At 38.4% G+C, this 11,612-nt stretch overlaps 1 protein-coding gene across 3 annotated transcripts in view; it reads right to left on the minus strand.

Moving 5' to 3' along the window:
• FAM189A1 (family with sequence similarity 189 member A1) overlaps positions 1-11,612 on the minus strand; it is a 129,851-nt gene that overhangs the window by 117,255 nt on the left and 984 nt on the right. The window lies entirely within an intron of this gene.

Here is an 11,612-nt window from a genome sequence, read left to right on the forward strand (position 1 = left end):
AAAAAAGGGAACAGGGTGAAGAAAAAAAATTTTCAAAAAAAAAAAAAAAAAATCCCCCCCCCCCCCCCCCCAAAAATAAAAAAATTGTTCCATACACTTTAAAGATTGAAAAATAACTGTGACTCTCAAACTGACTCCTCTTTTGCCTGTTACTTATCTGTAATTTTCGAAATAGGTTAATTAACCAGATTATGTGAGATAATTACTTGTGTAGTTTTGGAACCAAAACAGCCGATCCAGACAAAATCTCAAGTTAACCCCAAACAATTCACACTGTAAGGCAAGCTTTTAAACTGTCAGGACACAAGAAGGAAGTGTCAAGTGGAAGGACATCTACATTTTGTCTAGCAATGAATTGTAATTCCGCAAGCAAAAAGTACTACTTCAGAGGAAGATTCAATGTCAAAAAGAGAAAATGGTTTTGCTTCCTTCTACCTTCCTTCCAATTACTTTTGATTCACAAACCAATGAAGGATATGATTGAACACTTCAGACAATCCCCATCTAGAACTGACAGGTACTGTCACTGGGGATAACTTTTACTAATAGCCGAGTTGATATTCAGGTTTTCAGACATCGATTCACAGTAAGTTAGGTTAAGGAAGATGAGCACGTGGTCTATGTTAAGGAAGATGAGCACATGGTCTCTGGTGGACAGCAAAATGCCATTCTGAAGGTGGTTAGACTTATTATCTGTATAACTGTTTATTGTTTGTACTGTCATTATTGCTTTTAAAGTAAAGGTTCCTTTCCACTTGAAGGGCAAATATTACATACCAACAGAAATTAGTCTGTCAAATCACAGCACGAGTTTTTTTTAAAAGCTCAACAGAAAAGCTGTATTGACTATTTATACTACCTAACTAGCTAAGAAAATATTACTGAATAAACATAAACCTCAGAAGGAGATACTAATGCTTTAATATTGTTGCTAGTTAGTGCATACTGCAATGATATTTCACAGGATCTCAAAGTACGGTCTGATGATAAAGCTTTATTTCAAATCTATGACCCGATTTAATGAGGAAGGAAGGGAAATTGTTAAGGGGAGTAAAGGAAGTCATTCTTAAATGACTTTCTAAATTCTTCAGGCCCAGAACAATCCCTCTTACACAAGTATAAATAGGACAAGAAGTACGTCTTTAGAGAACTCCTTGAAAAGACTAACGTCTCCTCTTCTACCAGAACAAGCAGGAAGAATTGAGTATATGAAGGACTCTAGGTCTATATATTAAATGTGACTCCTACCTACTGTAGGAACATTACTGATGTCCTTCTGAAAGGAAAACCATTGCTGGTACAGTTCCTACCATTGTGCATAAAAGGCAACACAGAAAAGTCGTTAGCATTTTGCCCCATCTGTACGTTATCAGGGAGAAAAAGTGCACCTGCCATCCCATCTGTCCTCTCCTCCAGTCTTGTCTTCACTATTTTCTCCCTCTACCGTGCAGCAGGTTCTATGGTAGACATGTCAGAAATGCATCAGAGACATCATGTGATCCAGCTGTAAGACATTCCTACATGTACAGATGCAATGATAATGTGGACTCAAGGGCACGAGCTTGTTATTTTACCTGGGTTTTTTTCTTTCCTTTTTTTTTTTTCCACTTGTGTTTTGTGGCTTGCGATGTTCAGGGTTTTAGTATTATTTTAATCATGAACATTATTTATAGCACTTGGATATATTTAAATAAACCCCCATTCCCTAAGTCAACTTTTTTCAAGTATCCTTTATAACCAAGTATCTGCAACTAAAACTCTGATAAATACTCTTCTTCAATGCCCCCTTTTGCTCTTTACATGTAATGAAAAGGTATTTCATGTGAAATTTCATTCTGTTTAGAACTACTGCAAAACAAAAAATTCAAATATATAACACATCTTGAATTAACTTTGCTCTTTCAGGAAGTAGCTATAAAGGCAGAAAGGAGTACAAAGGCACCCATTTGGTTCAAGATATAGGCTGACCAATACTTTCCTAATTATTATTATTTGCAATAGATACAATAACCTTTCAGAAACAAAACACGTACTTCTCAGCTGCCAACATGTCTGTATAAGCAAGCAAGAGGAAGCTCAACTACTCTCCAGCTGGTGACCCCATACTTTCATTAGGAGTTTTCTAAATTTATTTACCTTAAGATTATGAACATCAAAACTGAAAATTCCCACAAGAACATTTAAGCGGTCTTCTTCGGCCCCAGAAAAATTTCTACTTAAGGAAAGAAAAAAGTAAAGAGTGAAGACAGTAGCTTGGTAGTCTGGATCGCTGGGACATGTGAAACAGATTGAGTTTCCTTCACACCGACACAAACGCAGGACTTGAGCCTTTGCCCCCTTCACCCCTCATGACCCGTGAACACTTCACTCCTAGAGATATAGAAACACTACATTTTTTTTTAGTCTGATTTTTCAACAAGTTTTCAAAAGGTTTTGGATTTAGCCTCTGGAAAGCTAAAATTTGTTCGAACTATAGCTACCGTCAATATATGACAAAACCACTTTCTACCAGTGTTATTTTCAGAATAACATAGCAGTCAGTATGCTAGCCACATGCTCACAGCGTTATTTTAAGGAGCGTGTCTTAGAAAGTTCTTGATGATTGTTTACAGAGTCAGAAATGGAAAACCTCCTACTTCAGTATCATTTATCAACAAATGCTTTCACTGCTATAACAAAATAATACCATTCCACTTAACTTTTCTGCTAGAACCACAATCCCTAGACTGCATAATAGATAATTACTTGTGTTTATTATTGATAAATGACATTGCCCATTAGTTCTTTACTCTGAATGCTGAAATACTACTTTTTGTTTTGACTTTTTTTTAACTAAAGAGTAGCCTTACTTTCTGCAGTAGGCCACAAATCTATGACAAATCTTAAAAATAGCTGCATTCAGAATTTCCACCTAGATGAAAACAAGTTTGTTTTCTGAAGAGTGAATGTAAAAGTGACATTATAAAGCTCTGTGTTTATTATCTCTCAGTGCCTCTGGATTAAGTGCATTCATCTTAAAAACACCTGTTTTTATCTCTCCTGGCACTGAAAGCTTCTCTAAAATCTTCACATTAAGTCATGCTCCTTTCTGCTACAAATAGTTGCAAAAACAATCTCATCAGTAAATTATATCCTTACATGAAAACAATCCTGCTGAGATTTATAGGTGACAGGAATAACAAAACTGTCTAGTTATCAACAAAGATATTATCTGGTTATTTTGCAGAACATAAACTACTCACGATGATTGAATCAAGAAAGTATGGAAGTTCATATTCAAAACCGAAAGCAAGCTTGCTAAATTAGCAACTCTTAGTTCATAAATTAGACACAAAAGTTTAAACGTGTAATGCTGTTTCCACTATTTATGTTGTAAAGCTGTTGCAAAGATCAGAAATCAAAAAGTTATATTCAATTTGCCTCCTCCAGGCAAAAAAGAGATACATATTCTTCAACTGCTTACATTTTCTCATTTTAATCATAACAATAACAAGCAAGTCTATACTTGTTAGAATATTGTAAAATCATTCCTTTCTCTTTTTAATCATAATCTATCTGAAAATAATGTCTCATGAGTCATACAGCAGTAATTCAGAGAAGTATTTCTCATTTACCGAAACTTAGCTCAAAAGTACTAAAAATATTCAAAAGTAACACACACAAAGCACTGGTGTCTAATTCTTAGAACTGGCTATTTCACTTGGTGCAAAAGTGAAAAAACTACTAATTTAGACGTAACCAGTAGTGAGCACAATTCTGCCTAGTAGAAAGGATTACCAGTAATTTGTAGGGAGTTCCTATCCTCCAGACAATATAGAAGTTTTCAGATTGGCCTTGCAGGTTCTACTTGATTTAGCAAAAAGTGAATGGAACAGGAGCAAATCTGTTTGCAAAAGAACCGATTCTTAGGAAGAGAGCATCCACACTATACACATATCAGATGGGTGACTACTTCAGAGAAGTTCAAGTCCAGTCTCAAGACTTAATACTTACTAGCAGTCAGACTGCATTTTCTACGCTCTTCAAAAGCATGTATTTTAGTTTCATTTTATCTCCCATGAATCAAGTTTGTGTGCGTTGAGAACACTCCACAATGTGAATAATCACATACGTGATTAGAGCTAAAACAGTGATATGGGCAGACTACCAAAAATAACAATGACAAATTTTAATAGAGAGAGAACTGAAGTTTCAAACAGTGTGAGCAAGTACTTTTTGAAGAAATTATGAACACACTGTTCTTACAATTCCAGATTGTAGCCTCTGGCTATGGGATAGAGACACTGATTCTGTGACTTTGTCAAAGAGGCAAGGCATAACTTTGGGGCATTTTGATCTTAAAATATTTCCTGCACGGAAGTTATGATGTTCTAAACTATAAGCACTGCCCAATTATAAATTCCCTAGCTTTGCCACATTTGCATAGTATTTCTTTAAAACACTGCGGTTACTCCCACAGAGAAAAGGTAATAACCACACCATATTGCACTGCTAGGAGAGTATCTTTCTTTAAATACACCACTGAAATAGTTATACTCCTGTAGGTTATATATTTTCATGCAGTTCACACCTTACAGAGTCCCATTATCCGTTCTGCCCTTTGATTTCAGAAGGCATAGGAGTGAGCAGAAAAATGAATTGTGAAAAGAATAGCCAATTAAGCATGATAATTCACAACTCATTCCTTCAATAAGTTGCAACATACAACTAAAATGGAGGTGTAATAAGTTCAGCAGCTACTAATGACTGGATAATTGACCTTGGAAATTCCCACTTCAACTAAGCTACTTATCTATTCCCAAGTTTCTCAGCAGACTGTAACTGTTCCACACAGCTAGTTTTAAGTTCTAGAGCAGTGTTTACTGTCACTAAAGCAAATGCTCAAACATTTCCAGCATAAAAAAACTACCTGGAAAGGACAACCAGAATTCAGAAAAATTTTCATTCCTACGAGAAATACACCCATCATCTTTCTACTACACATTAAAAAATAAAATCATATTATTCTGACAACAATAAGAGACTTACTCAAAATGTAATATTGTTATTCTGCAGTCTGGCTGCCCACAGAAAAAAAAAAGGCACCAGAACAAAGTAATTTATAATTATACAGGATTTTTTAAAAATTGGTGCTATTTCTTCTCTATAGATTGGATCCCCCCCAATATCAAAATGAGGCATTTTTGCTTTCTTCAACTATTCCTTCCCCTAACACGGGAAGTTCTTAAGTTAATTTGCATGATCAAATGTATCTCAACCCCACAAGGCTTAGGGAACAGAATATCCTCATAACAATAAGAGCCAATTTGCCTCATGAAATAAATAATGCTGGCATCCGTAAGTATGTTATTTTCCAGTGCACTGAAGACAAGAAGTCTCAAGGTTACACTTGGCCCCAAATCCTCAGGAAGTAACAAACAGCCATTTTACCACGTATAGTTCAAACAATAAAAAAGGAACACTGTCTTCTTCCTAATCGTTCCTCTTTCCAGCTGTCTAATTTGCTATAATTCCATCTGGATACGGCAACAACATTTCCATCCATGAATCCACTGTTCCAAAACCCTGTCTTACCTTGGATTCCACAAAGCACAGAGAATGTACTCCAGCCTTCTTGCTCCTTATGATTATATGACACATATGATCTCTTCTTGTGCACCACCACCACAGATGTTAATTGGCATCTAATAACAGGTCATAACAGCCTTGTTCTATTTCTTTTTTTTTTTTCTGTCACAATATCATCATGATATATAAGTCAAGAACACTAAGAAAATGAATAATGATCAGTCACCTAGACAAGACAGGTTGCAATCTTCATGAATTTTATGAAGGTGAAAAACAAGCCTAGGCAAGTGACATGGATAATTTTTTACTAAGATTGTGTACCAGCAACATACATGCCTAGCAGGCTTTCCTGGGACACAAAATTACAAATAGTTGACTTCCTTTCCCAGCTTGCTTACATTTCAAAGCCCTGACAAACTCACAAGGAAAGGCAAAGCATGCCTAAGGTGTTGGTAAATCCAACCATGTCAGAAAAAACAGGAAGAGTAGGCTAACACAGCAGTAGACAGTAATATACAAAGTCTCAAAAAAAATCACAGTTAGCATAACCAAAACTCTCACTGCCTATTGCAATTCTTATATGAGGAGTTAACAGTGATCAGTCAAACACTGTAGCACATGAGAAAGCTTTCTTGCTTTCTCAGATTTACCATCCAATCTAGTTGCTCTTATGTTGTCCGTATCACAATAGCTAAAACCTCCCATGAATTGTTAGCCAGATCCAGTAGTCACTCATTTATTGGAAAGGAGACTGTGAATAGACAAAAGACAGGTCAACAAATTGTTTGTAGGATTTGAAGGTGATCCATTTCCTTGTCTTCTAAATTTCATCGATCTAAAGCAAGGAACATCAAAATAACTGTTGTAGTGTGACAGCTACATAGGGAAATCAGTTCCACAGCTCCTGGATCCAACTCTACTTGATAAGCTGCATCATAGGTCTGCTAATTCCTGAAGGGGAAAAATTTTTCAGTGCAGAAATTTATCTACTCAATTCCTAAAACAGCATTATCAACTACTATCCAGAAGAAGCCCAAAAGAATCTGAGTATTTACAGAACATTGTCTGAACCTGTAGCACACTTTAAAAAGTAACAAATTGTCCAAAATAAATTAATCGTTATGGTCATGGAGCCCACAGATTTGAAATCCACCATTAGAACAATCATTCACAGAGATGAGATCTAGTCAGATAATCTTACCCAGATAGCTAATGACCTCTGTGGTTACAACAGATGTTCAGGAAATGTTTCTGATGATTTATGCAAACTCTAGGGAAAAAAAAGTTTCATCTAAGAAAGTTGTAGGTTAAGCACTCAAGAGTTGTGATGGACATTTTGATCAAAACTACCTGATATCCATGCCAGAGTTTCATTTACACCTACAGCAGGTGGACAAGAAAGCTACCATTTAATTCCTGGTTATAAGTTGACCAGCTCTGAGACAAATAAATTATACGTGTTAGCAGATTTTACAAGTTCAGTATATACAATATATATCACCCGACACTAGCAGTGAGTTTACTTTCTCTCAAATCTGTTTTCACAATAACAGACACTTTGTTGGCAGCAGGCTTCTCAGGCAAATTGAAGCTTATTCCACCAAGCTACAAATACCTGACTATCCACAAACAATATTGGAAAACCCCAAAAGGTAAAGAAAAAGAGGAATGAAGGAAGGAAAAAAAAAAATCTGTACCTGAAATGGAGAAGAGATAAACACCCACAATTGCTAAGAAATCATCTTTCTTGCAATCTCCCCTTCATTCCTGCAACGATTCTGCATAGGGACATGCTAGAACAACCTGCTGCATAGTCAGGGTCACAGACTAGAAGAAAATTTTGAAAGCTAACTTCTCTGTGCACCACCGGAGGGATTTAAACCTCTTCTGTAAAATGTCACTGGAAAATAAAGAAAGGACTCTACACTCAGCTTTCTCAGTTACTAACGTAGACAAGTATATAACATATTTCACATTTTCCATGAGAGAGAAGTTGGATTTGAGTTCACCTGGACAATCTCCCTATATATCTGTTGCCTTTTTCAAAGAACACAAAAAAAAGTATGTATGTCACAAACTTTGAAACTGTATGAAAGATGCTTTTAAACCAGAGTACTTTATCTATTTTGAATATGAGATATGGATGAAAAGATACAGAATTGAGAAGAAACTTAATAAAAAGAAGAGGCAGCACAAGATTTTCCAGCAACAAACTTCTACACAAAAATACAAGCATTGTCAAATAACTATATATAAAAGAAGAGATAGCTTGTATTTTGCTTTATGTTCTTCTAAGATTTCTAGTGCCGTGGTATGATTTTAGAAACCTGGGTAATCTTATGATTTAACTTACAATTTCATTAATGCGTTCTTATACTAGAGATAGATCTAGTCTGGTTGGTAACTTTTTCAGAATGCTGGGATCAAGGTGGAGGGGGACAAACATGTAATTGCCAACTTCTAATAATTTCAGGAAATGACTGCAGAGAGCAATACTTGCTTTTGTAGTCACACTAACATAGCTTTACCAGGCATGTAGTTTGCTACTGTCCTAACACTGATATAGTAACCTTAAACATGAAGCACACTTAGCTGAAGCATTACAATCAGTCTAGGCATGTACAAAGCCTGTAAATTATGAATTGCTATTTAGAATTCAAAACATCCAGCAAAGAGTGAAGAAATATCTTCTCATATTCAAGCAACCCTGGACCTCCAGGAGAGACAAAGAATGTTGACACTGCTTTACTTTTAGGAAAAGTTTCCATTATCTACTAGAACAGCCTAATTTTCAGCTATTCTTCCGAGATCAAAATGAGGCTAATATTCAGTTCTTCATGCTCTTAAAAGGGTCAAAGACACCTTATAAGAAAAAGCATATACTATCACCCAACTAAGAGAACGTGAAGATGAAATTGCCCTTCTCCTGCATGAAAGACTGCAATGAGAACAAACTGTATCACATTTTACCACACAGTTTCTACTATCTCACCAATGATTTCTGCCTATGCAGAGAATCAACTAGTGCCTGCCCATCTAACCCCCAGATTCCCTTGTGCTCAATGTGAGGTTCACTCTCATTAATTACCTTAAAATATCTTCATTTTAAAATGTATAAAAATATTTTTTCTCTTCTTAATATGATGCTATACAAGATAAAATAAAGCAAAATTATTTAATTTATGGGATAACGCTTAAACAATCTTTTAATTCTTCAAAGTTTTATGGAAATTATGGTGTCTTGTTCTTTAAATAAGCTCTCGTTGGTATAGTCATTCAATTTGATTCCAAAAAGAAAGCGAGAAATCAGAACCTTTATTTGCATTTGATAACAAAAAATTTTCTGTGGAGTGTAACATGCAGCTCTTTTTTTTTTTTTTTTTTAATCAGCTACAATGTTATGAACGTTGGGAAGTTATTTTCAAAAACATTTCAAAGATTCTTAGCAAATTTTTGCAGCCTTCATTTACACTGACAAGGTGGTCGGTGTCCAAAAGAACTCTTAAAAAGTGCCAATGCCAAGACATCCTGTTTTAGGATGTGCATGTCTAATGAGTAAGAACCACAGTATATCAACACACACAGCCCCACCCCACCCCCAAAAAAGTTTAGAATTGCTACTTGACCATCAAGCAACTCAGTTATTCACTTCCAACAGGGGGAGTGTGAACTCATTAAATACCTCAAAAGGCTTTTAGAAAATGCTGTGTAAGCAACTAAGCTACAGAAAGTCCTTTTGAGCTCACCACACTTGAAAACTGCTCCATTTTTACCTTATTTCTTGATATTTAGAGATAAAGAGATTACAGGGAAAGTATGGTTGTTCTCATGCTCCGAGAGGTCATTTATAAGATAGAATTTTATTTTTTTTTTTAAAACAGTAAGATCTTAATTTAGGAAACAATGTATACCTGCCTCATTCTGATAATACAGAACAAGGCTTTCTAGTCAACAGTCTTGCAATACTTTCCCTGTGCCTTCCACCAATTCACACCACAAGCTGGAATCATGGCTTTCTTCTCTGTGATAAGCAAGTAACATCCATGAAATCTAATTGGAAAACATGCTTTCCTATGTGTTACACTGCACAGAAAAGGGGAGCAGAAGGCACCCGCAGCAGAAAACCAGCATATTTTAGAGCACACTGATAACCCCCAAAAGTCTCTTCTCACAAAGATTACAGGAGCAGGAGGAAAAAAAGGTATTATTGGAAAAGTTGTGCTTACTGGAATGCATAATCAGTTGTGTACATTCCTGCTTGGTCTGTCAAGATAAGAAACCAAATCTGCCTAAGCTGTGTTGATTTAGTAGCACATTAATATGTAAGCAGCCAGATTCTTAATTTAAAATTCACATCTCATCACAATGAACAGTTGCATATTAGCTTGCAGAGGCTCAAACTCAAACGAATGTGACTATTACAATATCAAGCCAACTTGTATAAACCGATGTTTCTTTTCAAGATTACAAAAAATCCTGGCCAAACCAAGAAAAATATCTAAATAATTAATCCAAAACTACTCTTCTCCTCTGAAGGACTGGTGGGAGATGTCCCTGCCCAGGGCAGGGGGGTTGGAACTTGATGATCTTCAAGGTCCCTTCCAACCCAAACCATTCTATGACTCCATGACTCAAAAAAATTTAGTAACTTGCTGCATAAAAGCGTATTAAGCAGTTATTTTTTCAAATTAGACCCTTTCTGCCACATGCACAAAACTGAATAACGCAAATCATTTATCTAACTTTCCTTGTTTCCAACAAGCACTTTTACAGCTGAAAACTCTCTGGTCCGCTAAAAGAGCTGAAAAGACATACTTGAAACCAGTACTGCATTAAATTAAACAAAGCAAATCTTCACCGATAACACAGAATCTGTTATTAGTGCCATCAGAAATGTCTAATTCCTCATAACTGTCAAGTCCTATTTCACTGCTTATGAGAGAAACTTTGATAAATCAGGATTATACTAGTGCATCTATGTGTGCATTGCATCCGTACACACAAGCAAATCCTGACAATCAGCACTGAGGGAGCCACCTGAGCAAACAAGAGTATCAAGGCTTGGGGTTTTTTTTAATGTTTTTAAGTCATGCTAGCAGGACGCAATGGAAAGCCAACAAGAAAATCAGACAGGAGTCAAGACCCAGATTTGGGAATTTGTGTTCAGAACAAGCGAGCCTTTCCCTCAGATACCCAGTCCCGTGGGACCAACAGCCTCTCTCCTGGCAGGACTTTTGGGTGCCCCAAAGCCATGGGCCTCCGGGTTCTGTTGCACTCTCCTCAGCTGAGAGTTCTTCTATATCATCCGCGCATCTTAAAACCTGTTCTCCCTGTGCTCGTCCCATTTTACCACCTTCAACACGACGCAGCTCGTGGCTGAATGAGCATCCGAGCACAACCACGCGCCCAGCCCTTGAGAAACGGCCGTACCTCAAGGTGAACCCTCAGACAGCCCCCAAGCCGGAGCCGACACAAAAGACGCCAGGGACAGCAACAGCAGCCGGTGGAGCGGATACCAAACGCTGAGGCAACGCCAAATGTTAATTTGTTATCCCAACTTTCATCCGACGTTGTCGATAAAACGCCGAACCCCCCTGGAGAACCCTTCCGAGGGAGGCGACGAAGCGCCGTCGCACCCGCTGCCGGGCTCGGCGGCCGTGGCCGAGGGAGCACGGGAACCGCCGCCAACCCGCCGCGCGTCCCAAGCAGGGTCTCTCACCTGAACCGCCCCGCTGCCCGGGCGGAGGGAGCCTCGCCGCCGGCGCCGCTCCTCAGGGCCGCCCGGGGAGGGCGAGGGACGAGGCCCCGAGGCGCCGCCGCGGACGGGCAGTCCTGAGGCGATGCGTCTCGCGGCGACCGTTGGGCCCGGCTAACGGCTGCGGGAGCGCGTGCCGGCACCCCCCCCCCCCCCCCCCCCCCCCCCCCCCCCCCCCGAGAAGCCCGCCCAGAAGGGGAATGGAGAAGCTGAAGGGGGAAGGATGAGGGGGAGCTCCCGGGCCGTGTGGAGCAGCAGACGCTGGTACCTGGGGGGCTGGTGGGGGGCG

The sequence above is a fragment of the Calidris pugnax genome, unplaced genomic scaffold (assembly GCF_001431845.1).
Source record: "Calidris pugnax isolate Ruff unplaced genomic scaffold, ASM143184v1 scaffold70, whole genome shotgun sequence".
Taxonomy (NCBI): domain Eukaryota; kingdom Metazoa; phylum Chordata; class Aves; order Charadriiformes; family Scolopacidae; genus Calidris; species Calidris pugnax.